This window comes from Triticum aestivum, chromosome 5A (genome assembly GCF_018294505.1).
Source record: "Triticum aestivum cultivar Chinese Spring chromosome 5A, IWGSC CS RefSeq v2.1, whole genome shotgun sequence".
Lineage (NCBI taxonomy): Eukaryota > Viridiplantae > Streptophyta > Magnoliopsida > Poales > Poaceae > Triticum > Triticum aestivum.
Window position 1 is genome coordinate 713143454 of NC_057806.1, and position 17559 is coordinate 713161012.

A 17559-nucleotide genomic window follows, 5' to 3' on the forward strand; every position below is an offset into this window, starting at 1 on the left:
ATTGTAGTTTTAGCTTTGCCATAAGTCATACTTCTTTTATATGTCGAATTTGTTGGAGTGAGAATATCATTTTGAAATGTAAAGCATGGTGGTAATGCAACGAAAATTTCTTATTTTAGTCACTGCAGATATATGTGGTCGTTGTTGCGAATTTTTGTTATGAGGCATATCCAGTAACACGTGCCAATTCTGGGTCGTACTATTGTACTTGGCAGTCGCACGATTCAATCAATCACGTAAACACATTTTATAGTCATTTTTCTAAACCCCATTTGTGTTTATTACTAAAGAAATATTCTTACAATCAGAAAGAACCAACTCGTTGCACGAGACAACATACCCCCCACTAACAGATTCCTAGCTTTAGCATTGATTTTTTTCCTTTCTGCTAACTCAAGGGCCACAAAATCCTCTTAATCATCAACAATTTGAAGTCATGTAAATCAAAGCAGAGACACATTTTTTGTGCAATATATCGTATGCAACCGGATCACAGGATTGGCAACCACTTACAGCTGAATGGATGCTCCAAATAATGTACGTATATATGTATGGATACGTAGCAGGCCGCGTACGTGTCAGATGCACTCTAAGGAACTCGTGCATATCGCAACCCGTGGTCTCTTATGTTAACCCTTTGTAAATGTGGATATGTGGTCATGACAAATAAAGACGTAGGTAGTTCTATAAAGAAAAGACTAGCAAATGGGCCCGTGTGTTGCAACGGGAGAAAAAAAACTACAGACCCCTAACTCAATAAACATGGCTCTAGACCCCGGGAGGCCGAGTACTCTATTTCAACACAACACTCCATTTTAGTAATATTAGCTGGGAAAATTGCCCGTGCGTTGCAACGGGAGATACACTATCATTATTTTTTATGAAATACAGCCAGATGCTGCTTTTCATTCATTAAGAGGAATAATCCATCCGGAAAATACATGAGGGCAAGGTGTACCAGAGTTGTTGGCGCCCTCAACCAGGAATTTTACATGTGTAGAAAAGAGAAAAAAAGGAAAAAGAAAAACTAGGCTACTGTGCCAGCCACTGTACGCCTTTGACACCAGCCCGAAACCAAGTGTGCAACTCGTCAGTTATCACGTTACATGTTCCCATGAAGTCGGTGTCTTTGCCATTGAAAATTCTGTTATTTCTCTCTTTCCAAACCTGCCACCATATGATCATGCAAAGAGATGAGAATTCTTTCTGTCTATGCAAAGGAATGTTGTCCAGAGTGTGAAGCCACCATTGGATCAAAGAGTTAGTATCATAGCATGGTCGGAGGTCAAATCGATATCTGAATTTGGTCAGAAAGAAACCCCATACAGCAGCAGTGAACGGGCAAGTTCCAAAAAGGTGAATAGCAGACTCCAAACCAATGCAGCATAGTGGACACACAGGGTTGTGTGGCCAATTTCTTTTTGTGAGGTTATCTGCAGTTAGGCATTTACCTTGAATGGTGAGCCACACAAAGAACTTCACCTTTTGTGGTATCTTGATCTTCCAAATAAGTTGTGAGAGAGGGGTGTAAATCCGGCCAATGAACTGGCAATGGTATGCAGAATTAGCAGAGTAAATCTTGTTGGAGGTCCATTTCCAAATGATTTTGTCATCGGCTTGGGAGAGCACCACCTGGTCAGCACGATGCCAAAAGTCCAAATACTCAGCAATCACTTCAACGCATGGGTTTGGCTTAATCAAGGTGACCCTGAGAAAGAGTGATGTTCCTCCTTTTACTATGTTTGAAAAGTTTGGGGTAAGCCAAGGAAGGGGAGATCCCATCAAGCCAGTGATCATGCCAAAAAGATATGCCAGTGCCGCTGCCGATCTCCCAGGACGTAGATGCACAGAAAAGATTCTTGATCTCCTTGTCGATAGGTAGGGGTAGCCCATGCCAAGGTTTGTCAGGACAGGAAGCATTCTGCCAAAGCCATCTCACCTTCAAAGCCTTGCTTTGTCTGTATAAGTCATGAATTCCGAGACCACCAAGTTCCAGGGGAGAGCAAACCAGAGACCACCTCACTAAACATTTGCCTCCACTGACCGAGTCTGAACCAGCCCATAAGAAAGACCTTCACAATTTATCAATCTGCTTGAAAACCCATTTGGGTTGTTCCACTGCCAGCAACTGGAAGATGGGCATGGCGGAGAGCACGAATCTTACAAGAGTGACACGCCCAGGAGTAGAAACCCATCGAGCCTTCCACCCAGCGATTTTCTTCATAATTTTTTCAATGAGAAGCTGCAGATCTTGCCATTTGAGCCTCCTATCAGACAGTGGCATCCCAAGGTAAGTACAAGGGAAACTACCAAGCTGACATCCCAGTGTAGTCTGAATGTCTGAGAGGTCGATGTGCTCGCACTGGATGGGAATGATTTTGCTCTTGACCATATTAGTCTTCAAACCAGTGGCATTGCCAAAGAGCTTCATAATTTGAGAGACGGCATTAATCTCAGAGAGTAGTGGTTTGCTGAAGATAATCACATCATTGGCATGAATGGAAGCCCGGTGTCTAATAGTCTGTGTACCAAGCGGGGCTAGGACACCATGAGCTTGTGATGTATTCATCAATCTACCAAGACAATCAACCACCAAGACAAAAAGAAGGGGGGATACGGGGTCCCCTTGTCTAAGTCCCTTGCGATGCAGAATCTGATCGGTAAGCGCCGAATTAACCAAGACCTTGGTGGAGGAGGTAAGGAAAAGAGCGGAAATCCACTCCCTCCACTTCGGCCCAAACCCTCTAAATTCCAGTAGGCTGAGAAGGAACTCCCAAGACACAGAATCAAAAGCCTTGGCCAGATCCAACTTGAACATAATTGATGGAATTTTTTTGTCTGACCACCTTTGCCATGGATTGCACATACACGAAGTTGTCATGGATGCTTCGACCCTTTATGAAAGCATTTTGGCATTGGGAAACAAGCTTATCCATCTGAGGTTGCAACCTAGTCGCAAGAATCTTGGCAACGAGCTTGGCAAAGAAATGTATAAGGCTTATAGGCCTAAAGTCTTGTGGTCTGCTAGCACCAGCATGCTTGGGCAATAGAGTGATGATGGCACTATTAAGAAGGAACAATTGTTGCTAGTTGAGGTTCTGGAAGTGGGAGAAAGCGGCCAATAGATCCGGCTTCACGGTGTCCCAGCAACTTCGAAAGAAGTGCCCAGTAAATTCATCAGGCCCGGGAGCTTTTTCTGGGTGAAGATAAAAAATAGCACTCTTTATTTCCTTCTCAGTAAAGTTGTTGTCCAGGTGAGAAAGGTCGCAAGGCTGAAAACCTAGAGCATTGAAGTTCAAGGCAGCAGATCTCGGTTGGTAGGTACCAAGCAGAATGTTGAAATGAGACCAGATACATTCCTCCTTCTTAGTCTGATCAGCAATGTCAACACCATCAACACACAGACTAGGGATAATATTCTTCCTCCTTCTAGATGTTGCTTTCATGCGTAAAACTGGGTGCTGCAATCGCCTTCTCTTAACCCTAAATACCTAGATTTCTGCCTCCAAATACATCTGTCCAGAGCGGCCAGCCCAAGTAGCATCATATTCAACTTTCCCCTGAAAGTGTGCTCTTCCCAGGAGAGGGTTCTGGAATCTCTAGCAACATCCAACTGGTATATTATCTCGTTAATAATGAGCATTCTGAGCTTTATATCCGAGAAGATAGAGGAGGACCATGAATTGAGCTTCTTAGCAGTAAGGGTGAGCTTGTTGTGCAAGTTTTGAAAGGGGTCAGTGGATGTCACCGCATTATCCCAAGCAGAATTAACAGTCTCCGGAAAACCATCAAGCTTGGTCCAAACATTCTGAAACCTGAAACGTCTCTGGGGCTTCATGTCAGAATTGCAAGTGAGTAGCAAAGTCACTACTAGAAAAAGGGCTATAGATGGGATTGACACTAATGGCGCACGAGAGAGTAGGTGCGCCATTAGTATATACTAATGGCGCACCACCTTCTGATACGCCATTAGAGTTGAAACTACTAATGGCGCACCAGGCAAAGAGTGCGCCATTAGTATCAAATTTTTTTTTGAACTAGCGCGCCTGTCCAAACATACTAATGGCGCATCCAGATAAAGTGCGCCATTAGTACTTGTAACTACTAATGGCGCACCGGGAAAAGGGTGCGCCATTAGTACCAAATTTTTTTTGAACTAGTGCGCCTGTCCAAACATACTAATGGCGCATCCGGACGTAGTGCGCCATTAGTAGTTGTAACTACTAATGGCGAACGGTGCAAAGGGTGCGCCATTAGTATTAAATTTTTTAACTAGTGCGCCTGTCCAAACATACTAATGGCGCATCAGGATAAAGTGCGCCATTAGTAGTTTAATCTAGTAATGGCGCACTGCGGATCAGTGCGCCATTAGTATTTTTTTTTGCAAAACTACTAATGGCGCACCGCCAGAAGGTGCGCCATTAGTTACCTGGATTACTAATGGCGCATTTAGTGCTGGTGCGCCATTAGTAAGTGGGCAGCAACAAGATATTTTGGACAGCCCTCTCCTACCCACACTCACTTTCTCCCCACTTCATTCTCTCCACCTCCTCCTTGTCTCGGGTGCCTCCTCTTTTTCACCTCATTTCCACCATAGATTCATTCAAATTAAGTGGTTAAATTACCTTGTTTTAATAGGTAAGTAAGGGGGGAAGCTATATTTATGTTGTTCTCCCTACAACAATGTGCACATGCACTTTTTACGGCCTAGCTAGATCTATGTATGTTCGTGGTGTTGCATATGTTTGTGGTGTTGCAAATGTGTTTGTGTTTGGAGGTGTACCGGTATTTGAAATGCGATAGTTGCCAATATTTTGCCGGAATGTTGATTCATTTCCGTTTCGGCGAGAATTTTGGCATTAAGCATTCTTTTTGGTCCTATTTTTAGGGAAAGTCATGCCAAATTTTTGTTTGGTTCTAAAATATCGTTTTGCTCTACCCCGCAGGCGACCATGGTCCGCACGATGACCGAAGGCATCGTGAATAGGTTTTTGAGGTCCGCGAAGGCCGAGATGCTTCAAAAGAACGAGACGGAGATAAGATGTCCGTGTCGAAGATGCAAGCTGAAGAGCCTTATTGCGGACCCGGATTCCGGGCAGGTGCGGGACCACCTGCTCTTGCGTGGTTTCATGGATGGCTATCGGTGGCAAGGTGATGAAGATGACTACGAAGTCGTCCATGGGGGCCGGGCAAGAAATGAGGAAGGGCAGCAAGACAACCACCGCGGCTCGGGCGGGCGAGAAGACGAAGAATCCCCAGGAGATGATCACGACGGTGATGCTGTACACAGTCATCATGTAGAAGATGCAGGACATGATGATGAGGAAGATGCCGGAGCAGGCGACGGGCATGATCATGAAGATGATGATGCCGGCGGAGTAGACGACGCTGGACCATCGATGGGCTGGGTGCAGGACCCTCATATTCAAGAGCTGCTTCTCAAGCAGACGGATAACGCCAGAGCTGCCGCCCGAGAGAAAGCCAAGATGGATCAACTTGAGTTAGACGCGGTTACTCCATTGTATGAAGGATGCAGGCCCGAGGATACCCGCCTGAAAGTAACGCTCATGGCTCTGGAGATGAAGGTAAAACACAAAATGACCGACGCATGCTTCGACGAGAACATGTCATTCTGGCACGAACGTCTTCCCAAGGGGAACAAGTGCCCGACCAGTTTGGAGGAGGCGAAGAAAATCGTGTGTCCTCTCGATTTACCGCACGTGAAATACCATGTGTGCATGAACAATTGCATCATTTATCGGGACGAGCACGCGGAGTCTACCATATGTCCGGTGTGCGGCGTCACTCGATACAAGAAGAGGAAGAAAGCTCCTCGAAAAGTGGTGTGGTACTTTCCGATCACTCCTCGTCTGCAGCGCTATTTCGCGGACCCTAAGGTAGCAAAGCTCCTGCGTTGGCACGCGGATAGGGAGGAGAAGAAGCGAGAAGATGACGCAAATGATCCGGAGATAGATAAAAAAGACAAGATGCTGAGTCACCCTAAGGATGCGAGCCAGTGGCAAGCGTTGAACTTCGAAGACTCGGAATTTGGGAACGATCCAAGGAACATCGTGCTGGGCGCGAGCACCGATGGAGTCAATCCGTTTGGCAGCCAGAGAAGCACACATAGCACCTGGCCTGTGTTTGTGTGGATGTACAACCTTCCCCCCTGGTTGTGCATGAAGAGGAAGTACATTCACATGAGTATGCTAATTGAAGGGCCGAAACAACCAGGGAACGACATCAATCTGTATCTGGGGCTGCTGAAAGAGGAGCTTGACACGCTGTGGAAAACGCCAGCCAATACGTGGGACGCCGCAGAGAAAGAATATTTCCCTATGAGAGCCGCACTGCTCACGACGGTGCACGACTATCTCGGTTACGGATATCTCGCGGGGCAGGTAGTCCACGGATTTTCTGGATGCGTAAGGTGCATGGATGACACAACGTATCGCCAGCTAGATAGAGATCCCGGGTCTTCGAAAACCGTGTTCATGGGACATCGAAGGTGGCTTCGCGACGATGACCCGTGGAGGAAACGCAAGGATCTGTTCGATGGTGAAACCGAACCCCGAAAACGCCCGTGTACGAGGAGCGGCGAGGAAATAGATAAGCTGTTGAAAAATTGGAAAGACTGCCCACTGCCGGGAAAGAAGCAAAAGGCGCCAGAGCCGGGAAAGAAGCGAAAGGCGCCAGAGCCGCTGCTGAAGGTATGGAAAACGAGGTCTGTTTTCTGGGACTTGCCGTACTGGAAGATCCACCGTGTGCCTCACAGCCTTGATGTCATGCATATCACGAAGAACGTGTGCGAGAGTCTGCTTGGTACCCTGCTCAACATGCCAGAGAGGACCAAAGATGGGCCGAAAGCAAGGGCAGACTTGAAATCAATGGGCATCAGGCAGGAGCTTCACGCTAATGATGATGATGATGATGATGATGATGATGATGATGATGATGATGATGATGATGAGGCGAAGCAGGACACAGAAAGTCGTCGCAAAGGCAAAAAGGCCAAGAAGACCGGAAATGACTACCCTCCCGCGTGCTTCACTCTAAGTCAGGAGGAGATCGAGCAGTTTTTCACCTGCCTCCTAGGAGTAAAACTTCCTTACGGTTACGCGGGGAAGATAAGCAGATACCTAGACCCAGCGAAGCAGAAGTTCAGCGGGATGAAGTCTCACGACTGTCACGTGCTGATGACACAGATACTTCCAGTTGCAATCCGTGGGATCATGGACACGCACGTCCGTGAAACGCTATTTGGCCTATGCAACTTCTTCGACGTCATCTCTCGGAAGTCGATTGGCGTGAGGCAACTCAGAAGGCTACAGGAAGAGATCGTGGTGATACTATGCGAGCTTGAGATGTACTTCCCGCCCGCATTCTTCGACGTTATGGTGCATCTGCTGGTCCATATAGTGGAGGATATCATCCAACTCGGGCCGACGTTCCTGCACAGCATGATGCCGTTCGAAAGGATGAATGGTGTCATCAAAGGATACGTTCGCAACATGTCACGTCCAGAAGGAAGCATAGCCAGGGGCTTTCTGACCGAAGAGTGCATCTCCTACTGCACGAATTATCTAGGCATCGAGAACCCCGTTGGTCTGCCCGTCAACAGGCACCTCGGCAGGCTCGCTGGATGGGGTTACCGTGAGGGTCGCCGCGAAATGCATGTCGACTTCGATGGTCGACTCGCCGACTTTGAAAGAGCAAACCTAGTCGCGCTACAACACATAGACGTGGTCGATCCTTGGGTGGTACAGCACAAAACCTTTATTAAGAAGACGTACAATGACCGAGGCCAACAGAGGACGGACGGAGATATACTCAAAGAGCACAACTCATGTTTCACGCGTTGGTTCAAGCAGAAGCTTCTGTCGTACCCTTTACATGAGGATTCTTCCGCGGAAGAACAACTCATATTCGCCTTGTCACAGGGCGCCGAGCACAACCTGATGACCTATGAGGCGTACGATATCAACGGCTACACATTCTACACCGAGGCCAAGGACATGAAGAGCGATGGTTATCAGAACTCCGGGGTAACGATGGAATCCTACACCGGTAACGACAAGGACAGATACTACGGAAGGATCGAGGAGATCTGGGAGCTGAGCTACGCTGGAGAGAAGGTCCCGATGTTCCGTGTCAGATGGGCCAAGAACGTCATAAAAGAAGACCGGTATTTCACCACCATGGTTATACCCGAAGCCAAATCCAAGACCGCGGGCGCAAACGTCACCGCGAAAAATGAGCCATGGGTACTGGCTTCCCAAGTGGACCAATGCTTCTTCATTACCGACCCGCCAAAGCCCAGTCGTGTTGTCGTGAGGAGAGGCAAAAGGAAGATCATCGGAATGGATGGAGTAGCCAATGAGCAAGACTTCGACAAGTACGGCGACCCGAGGATCGAACATGACGACGATGATGAAGTAGCAGCATACACCACAAGAAGAAGCAGGACCACCCTACCTAAAGGACGTCCGTTCCATAGAAGAACTCCATTTGCGAAAAAGAAGGGCAAGAAGATTGTGAAGAGATAGCTAGCTAAGATCGATTGTATTTAAATCGTAGACTTCATTTCTCGATTGTATTTCATGGGCACTTTTTGAACTATCATGAATATTTTTTAATTTCATGGACACTATCCCACCTCGCCAGATCCGGTCCCACTCCATCTCGATCGCTATCCCACCTCGATCTCGATCCCCCTCCATCTCGATCGCTATCCCACCTCGATCCCCCTCCATCTCGATCGCTATCCCACCTCGCCAGATCCGGTCCACCGGCCGCCGCCGCCGACCGCCCGCACCCTCGATTCCCCTACTCAACCGCCGCCGCCGACCCCCCGCACCCCTCCCCTACTCAACCGCCGCCGCCGACCCCCCGCACCCCTCCCCTACTCAACCGCCGCCGCCGACCCCCCGCACCCTCCCCCGCTCCACCGGCATGCATTACTGTTTGATGATATTTTTAAAAAATTATTACTGTCTTATAAAAAATATTACTGTTATGATTTAAACAAGTTTGAACATATTTAAACACAAATAAGTATCAAACAGCATTTTAAATGCATAAAAAAATCATGGAGCCTGGGAATCGAACCCAGGACCTCCTGGTGTGAGAACTAGCTGCTGACCAGTCGAGCTAGTAGAGAAGACTTGATGTGTATCAGGTCAGGTGGTAGATAACCTGTTGGCTCGAGCAGAAGTAAAAAAAATACTAATGGCGCACCTGGGTGAGGTGCGCCATTAGCATGTATGTACTTATGGCGCACCGAGGGGTGGTGCGCCATTAGTATTGTGCCGCCCCTACTTCGTATCGATCCCCTCTCTCTCCCTCGCCCTCGCCCGCGATCCCCTTCCCCTCTCCTCTCCCAACGCCGCCGCCCCGCCGCCCTCGACGCCGCCCCGACACCAGCGCCGCCCCGTCCACACCATCGTCGCCAGCGCCGCCCCGACACCACCGTCGCCCCGCCGCCCTCGACGCCGCCCCGACACCAGCGCCGCCCCATCCACACCACCGTCGCCAGCGCCGCCCCGACACCACCGTCGCCCCGCCGCCCTCGACGCCGCCCCGACACCAGCGCCGCCCCGTCCACACCACCGTCGCCAGCGCCGCCCCGACACCACCGTCGCCCCGCCGCCCTCGACGCCGCCCCGACACCAGCGCCGCCCCGTCCACACCACCGTCGCCAGCGCCGCCCCGACACCACCGTCGCCCCGCCGCCCTCGACGCCGCCCTGACACCAGCGCCGCCCCGTCCACACCACCGTCGCCAGCGCCGCCCCGACACCATTGTTGAGCGCACACAGGAGCCCAAATATCCACGGAGCGCACGGAGGAGATCGTCATCATCCATCCAGATCGGCTTCTTCTTCTTCAACTTCGCAGAATCGTCGGTGGTCGTCTCTTCCTCTAGGTATGCGCCTCCTTATTATCCATTCCATGCTCCTACAGTCCTGCGAATTCGCGGCCCCAAGTAGTAGATCGTGGTAAAATTCACTGGAGGGGATTTTTGTGCTCTGCTCTGTTCGACGAACTGGGTGGGGATTTTTTCTCCTTTTCTACGATCATGCGGTTAATTAGTCAGGGCTGTTGTGGAATTCGTAGTGGTGATGATGCGAAAGGCTAAAATCTAGCGCTACTTGCACTTGGTTTGGTTCAGAAAACCCGCAAAGTCTCTCGGATTGGTTAATAATCATATATGTATGCCCTTCCTTCATGTTTGATTAGCACATGCATGTTTCACCCGACTTGTATGAATAGGTTGCTGCTTGTTAGGCACGATGGACATGGTTTGGTCAAGTGCAAATTGAAATGGGAATTGGGTAGGCAGTTAGGCATGATGGCTGGTTGTTGCTGCCCTGTTTATTTTAGTTGTGAGGACGACTAGTTCTGTTGCTGTTGCCCTGTCAAATGTTCTGTTGTGAGGACGACTAGTTCTGCTCTAGCTGGCATAAACACATCAATGTGGTGCTACCAGCTCTCGAACCGACAAGAAAATTGGTTAACTGTACAAGAAAATGTGGTGCTACCAACCCTCCTCCTGCCCCCGTGAGCTCCCCCTCCTCCTCTCCTCCTCTCCCCCTCTCCCCCTCTCACAATTTTTCACATTTTTCTTCCTGGTTCATTAGTTTTAGATATTGTACATCTAGAAAAACCAAATGCAACCAAAACAGTCAGTTATAGCGTTGTTTGTCTTGGCTAGTCTTTGCTGATAATAATCATCAACTTGTTGTCTTTTCCTCTCAAGGTTCTTGAACAGAAACAAGAAAGGAACGCCCTGTGACTCTATATGTTTCCAAGAGTAGGTAGAATTTGCACGCAACCACCTGTTGTACGTGGAGGTCGGAACATAGGGAGTTGAGCAAGCTAGCGGTAGTTTGACTCCAAGTCTCCTCCCGGCTGTCATGAGACGTCCATGTTGTTCTTTCTGTAGTGTACTAGAAAGGTTACATCTTACAAGTTTAGAAGTGCATAGAGGAATGTATGGCATCGTGCAGCCCAACATAACAGAACAGTAGAAGTCCAGAATTCAAAAAATAAAAACAGTAGAAGTCGCTGAGACGTTAGTTGATGATGACAAATTTTTTTCTGAACTCTACTTCAGAATGCTTTTTCTTTCTGAATGGCATGTGCAATTTCTGCAAGGGAAGATCCTTGGTTAATATCTGAAACTTGGTTAATCTACTAGATAAAACTTGGTTCTATCTGAAACAAAGAAACTATACACTAGATAAAATGGTTAGTATCTGAAGGGTTAAGCTTATTTTTGGTTAATCTACTGCTTCAAGTTTGCTTCATCAAATGATGCCTTTTTTGGCCATTTTAATATTTATTGAAATGGTTAGTATCTGGTACTTTAATCTTCCACAGTTCACCAAGAATCACTAGGAGTACTGTGCTGCTGTATTATGCCTATAAAAACACTTGTTTGGTCAATTAAACAGGGCATTGAAAATTGACAGGGCATTTTTGTTTTCTGTTGAACCTAAGCAATTTCATACGCTTGACAAAGTTGATGCTTTGTTCTTTTGCTCTGCTCTGCTCTTGCTCTGCATGTGCTTCTCAGTTTGCTAGCTATATCTCTAGGTTCTTGATTGGCTTCACTAGTTGATTGGTTGTTTGCATTGTCTGTTTGTGCTACTTTCCCCCGAGCACCCATGATCTATAGTTCTTGTTACAGACAGAGAGTTGGTCCACTAGTTATGTAGTTTTTAGGAAAATGCTAGTAACTTGTGCTTTCATATCCTAGTTATGTAGTTTTTAGGCAAATGCTAGTAACTTGTGCTTTCATATCTCTGTATTGGTTCAGTAGGTGTTTCCTTTATTTTGTCAGTGTTAGATCATCTAACTGAATTTGTGTGTACAAGCCCTGCAGTGCAGATGTATTTTAGTGTAAGCTCAGCAATTTTCAGTGTAGCCCTGATGCTTCTTATATGTAATTACAGTATAAAACTTCCCCTAATAACAGTGTAAATTTTCCCATAATTTTTGTTACACTGAAAATAAGGCAATTAACTAGCTACTTACTTTTTTTGCCCATTGGCATTTGACTTTGTATGGAACCTGAAGCTGTATACCAACTTATCAGATTTATTGTGCTTCTTTGCCACATTTACAGCTACCATGTTGTTTTGATACAGAAACAGTTTGGTAGCTGTCCGTGAACAATGTGGTAGCTGGTACAGTTACCAGGTCTTTTTTTAATTGAACCAAACTGGTACAGTTACCAGGTCAGATGATGCTTAGACTAGGAAGATTGCTGCTAGATGTTAATTTGCTGGTACTAGCTACAATTTGGCACTGAAAAGCAAAAGCAAAAGCCCTTGAGTTTGCTGATATATATTTTTCCATGTTGTGATGGAGGCCTTTTTTGCCTTGTCCACCCGAGAGGCCCTTGAGTTTGCTGGAATGTCGATTAACTTCCGTTCCGGCAAATTCGGGTACTCCATATGTCCTATTTTCAGCAAAGGTCATGCTGAAATTTTCCGTGAATTTTAGCATGACTTTGCTAAAAATAGGACATATGGGGTACTTGTGACTAATGCATGGGCCGGGGTATCTTAGTAGTTAATTAAGTAGGATCAAGTGCCCCTTTATTCTAGCTGCATTAAACCATAGGCGTGCCTCGGTGTCGAAAAACCCTCAATGATAAAAGCTTAGATTTTAGGATGCCTCGGTGTCGACAAACCCTAAATGATGAGACCATGATCTTGTTCGTTGACAATAACCAACTTTTTGACCAAACTTTGTTTCTATTTAGAGAGAAACATGGCCCAGAACGATGAGGCCGGGGGTTCGGGCGGCAAGGCATTCTGGGAGCTGTCCCGAGAGATGGAGGAACAACCTCACTTGTATGAGGACGCCGCCTTCCCCACCGATCCTGAGACCACTGATGGTACCGCCGAGGATGACCCCACTGATGCCACCACTGATGGTGCCGCCGAGGATGCCACCACTGATGATGGCGGCGCACGCACAGATGGCAGCCAACAGAAGAGGCAACGGAAGGACCGGCGCCCGACCGTGCTCCGCACCCTCAAGGAGGAAGTTACTGAAGTGGACTCCGACGGGAATCCAACGGCGCCCGAACGAATAGTCAAGGGGTACTCGCTTCAGCTCGGGTGCATTCTCCGGAGCACCGTCTCGATCAACACCGAGAACCTGAGGCATCCTGACCGAGGGAATTTGCGCAACCTCCTCTTCACGAAGCTGCACGAACGATACAAGTTCCCCGCTGCTTTTGAAAACACAAGCCTCAAAGGGAATAAAGTGAACAATGCTGCCCTCACGAAGATGAGCAAGGCCCTGTCTACTTGGAAAAGCAATGTGAAGAGAATGATCGAGAAAGGTGAGAGTTATGAGAAGATCAAGGAGAAAAATCCTTCGATCACCGAAGATGACTACAACGACTTCAAGATCAATTGCTCGAGCACCGCAAACTCCCAATCAAGTCAGTGGGGGAAAGAAATGCGGGAGCTGAACTTAGGGGAACACAAACTCGGTCCCGGCGGTTACAGAGTGGCGGAGCCTATATGGGACAAGGAGGACGCGGAGCGTGCCGAGCAAGGCCTACCGCCCCGCTTCGAGAAATACAGCGGTAACAAGCAGACTAGGAACTATGTCAGGGCCCGGTACAAGGAGGACCCGATAACAAAGGAGCTTACCACGGATCCGAAGACCAGGGCGCTTGAGCTTGTTCTGGTAAGGAATACACCCCCGCGTAATTAGCTCCATATGGTTGCATTCTAATTAATGAAGCCAAATTTCTAAATGGTTCACATTCCTTCCGCAGGCGACTGAAAGCAGTAGCGCGGGGTCGACTACGAGCAACCCTTGGGACACCACTCTAAATAGGGCGTTGAATGTAATGAAGAACAAGGATAAGCTCAGTAAGCCGACGTCAGCTGGTCGTGTGGCCGGCAAAGGCTTGTCCACAAAATGGGGGTCATACTATACCGCTGGTGTGCGGAAGGAGAAAAAGACCAGCTCGGAAAGCCAGGCGCGCGAGGTTCAAGAACTCAAGGCACAGGTGGCGCGGATTCCGGAGATTGTCCAAGAGCAAGTGGAACAACGACTCGGAGCGACGATCACCGCCATTGTGCCTACCTTGATCCAGGGGTTGAGTGCGTGGATTGCGGGCGGCCAACAGGGGCCGCCCCCGATTCCTAGCTTCACGGCCAGCAACTCGCAGAATGCGATGGCGGGGCCATTGGTGTCTCCGGTGGAGGCGGCATTGGTGTCTCCGACGCCGGCACGGGAGCTTAATGCACCCGGGTGTACGCCGGCCGGCACCTCTGCAGCAAGCGGCCCCTCCGTCAACTGCACGCCCGCCGTTGGCGGTGCCTCGACATTAGCCGAGCTCGACGCCATCATCACGGTAACTAATTAAGCCTCTCTCGGCCGAGGACTTCATCTCCTTGCCTTTGACTGGGCATCCCTGACGCCCTACATGTTTTCGCAGGGCGCCGCCGACGTTCCGTGCACTCTCCTGCACTTCGTGAACAACGAGTTGGTCGATGTCGCCAAGGGCAAAATCGTTCAACCGGGCAACCCCTTGTTCCACGGTACCCAGATGCCACCCAACTTGTTTAGGGTTCAACTGGTTCGGGTGCTGCCAGGCTGCGACGAGTTGTTACCTCCGATTCGACCCGTCGGGGCCGACGATGATGATGTGATGACCCTCAGCGCCTGCCTGAGCTGGCCCCTGCTTTGGCCGAAGAGCCAGATTCGTTTGGGGGCGGGGGACACCACCCCAAAGACAACACCGCCAGTCGTGCCGGCGCCAAGTCGGCCCCATGGCAAGACCGCCGCAACGGTGCCGGACATCCCTATGCCACTGGATCCAAACATGCATATGGCACAGGATCAGAACGACTACGACGACGATACATTTGGCAACGTCGATCAGTACTTTGCCGAACATGGGTACGATGGCGACTTCATGGGGGCTCCTTCTCAAGAACCCAACCCAACAAAAGACGTGCGCGATCTAGCTGGTACCGCGGAGAAGCCAAGTTGCAACAGGCGTCGTCTGCCGTTCAGCTCTCAGGAGACGCCTCCAGCTGCCGACTCCACCGAGCCTCAGATAGGCGAGGTGCGAAATATTATCAGCCCAAATACACTCAAGAAGGCGGTCTGTGAGCAGAACTCGGTCCCATTACAGGAGAAGAAGAAGGCACGCAAAAGAAAGACTAACAAGGGTGCGAGCCAGCCGGCACCGAGTACGATCCGTGCTCAGGACGGGCCACCTTCACCTGAGGATATCTCGAGGAGGGTGCATGTGGCGGGTAGGGCGATGCTACCGACAAATATGCTCAATGCTGCAACCGGTGCTATGCGGAGTCTGCATGACAGTGTTCTTTCTTTGGAGAAGCGGCGTCTCAGAGAGAAGGATGTGGCATACCCGGTTTTCGCGGCCAAGGTGCCAGAGGGCAAGGGCTTTGTGGATAACTCCATCGGGGGTACGATCGTCCTGCGGTTTGATGACATCCACGCTATGTTGAACCTTCATCCGCTGCACTACACCTTTGTTCGGCTATTTTCGCTGAGTATGGAGATGCGGATCATTCGCGACAAGACCCGGACATCGTGATAGTCGACCCCTTCTACATGCGTGCCAAGATCTTGGGCAGCGCTGGGGACCGGCAAGTCGCGAGTTCTTACCTCGAAGGCGTCATTCTGGCAAACCAAGATAAGGATAACTTCCTCGTGCCTTACTTTCCCGAGTAAGTCCTCCCCTCAACCGCCCCGTAACATATGAATTCTTAGATTTCGATCGTTTTTCTTTTAACATTCCGTGTTTTCTGCAGTGACACACATTGCACGCTCATCCTCCTAAGCCCCAAATATTCCATGGCCACGTATTTCGACCCGGACCGTCAGTCGAACGTAGACTACACAAATGTCAAGAAGGTTCTTGATGATGTTCTCCCCGGCTACGTCAAATCTGGAGGCACCTTCACCAGGCCTATTCGTAAGTACGGCAAGCACGTGTTCTCCCACAATACGACGTTCTGCTGCGTCAAGCAGCCGCCTGGCGGTCAGAAGGGTGCCTACTACGCCATCCATCACATGCGGGCGATCGTACGGGACCATCATCAACTTCTGCTACCGAGTAGACTCAAAGATTGGGCCGCGAGCGTGTCGGCAATCCAGGACGCGGACATCAGACAAGAATTCTTTCGCATCCAGTCGGAGTTTGCGGAAATCATCCATCAAGATGTCCTTCGTACCTCGGGGCAGTTCTACCTCAGAAATCAACCGTCCAACAGTGACATCGACACAATGCTACAAATGCAGGCTGACAACGCCCGTTCTTTCATGACTCCCACGATAGACGGCGGCTTCATCCACGCTTCGGTCCCTTGAGTCGAGTCGAAAGCAGTGATGCTGTGTCTAGTTCTGAAACATCGATTGGCTCATGTTGTAATTAAACTTTAATGAACTTGTAGTATGTCTCTTTGGTTTCGAGAGTCGTTCAACTTAGATGTAATCGATGCTATTAATGTCTTGCTTTTCTCTTCCGATCGTTCTGTTGCATACTTATATATTGCTTATGTATTGTCTGTGAATTGGTACTAACGTTTCGTTTGGCTAGTGCATAGCGATGCCGACGTATGTCGTGTACAAGGGTAAGGTTCCCGGAGTCTACGACGACTGGGAGGAGTGTCGGAGACAGGTTCACCGATTCAGCGGTAACAGTTACAAAGGGTACACCACTAGGGCCGAGGCCGAATCTAGATACGCCCGCTATCTAGCGGGAGAGGGGAGGGAGCGTTGGAGGAACCGGATGAAGACGAGTTTCATCGTGATGATGCTCATCGTGATGACCGCAACTCTCTTTTATGTGATGGTAGTTTAGATGATCGATATCGACTTGTAATGTGAAGACAAACTCGCTACTCGCGGTCTCGAGACTTGTAATATAATGTTCTATCTTTGTTCGATCTTTTCAATTCGGAGACTAATATGATGAATTGTATTCGGAGACTAATATGATGAATTGTATTCAAAGACTAATCTTCTATTGTATTCGATGAATCTGTTGTTGATGTGTGCTGTCTATATTTTGTCAAATTATACATTTTGTAACCTGTGCAAAAAACAGAAAATAAAAAATAAAAAAAACCTAATATTCATACTAATGGCGCATCACATGACAGTGCGCCATTAGTATGACAAAGCATACTAATGGCGCATCACTGAAGAGTGCGCCATTAGTATGCCGAGGTTACTAATGGCGCATCTTGCTGCCGTGCGCCATTAGTATGCCAGAGCACCTGGGTATACATGGCCCCTGGGAGGCATACTAATGGCGCACTTCTGTATACACTAATGGCGCATCAGTGGTGCGCCATTAGTATATCAGATACTAATGGCGCACCAGGGGGTGCGCCATTAGTAAAATATACTAATGGCGTGGTACTAATGGCGCACCGCTAATGCGCCATTAATGGCCAAATTAGGTGCGCCATTAGTAGGCCTTTTCCTAGTAGTGAGTGTAGTGGTCCGAGGCAGCAGAGGATAGACCTTGTAGTATAGCACTGGG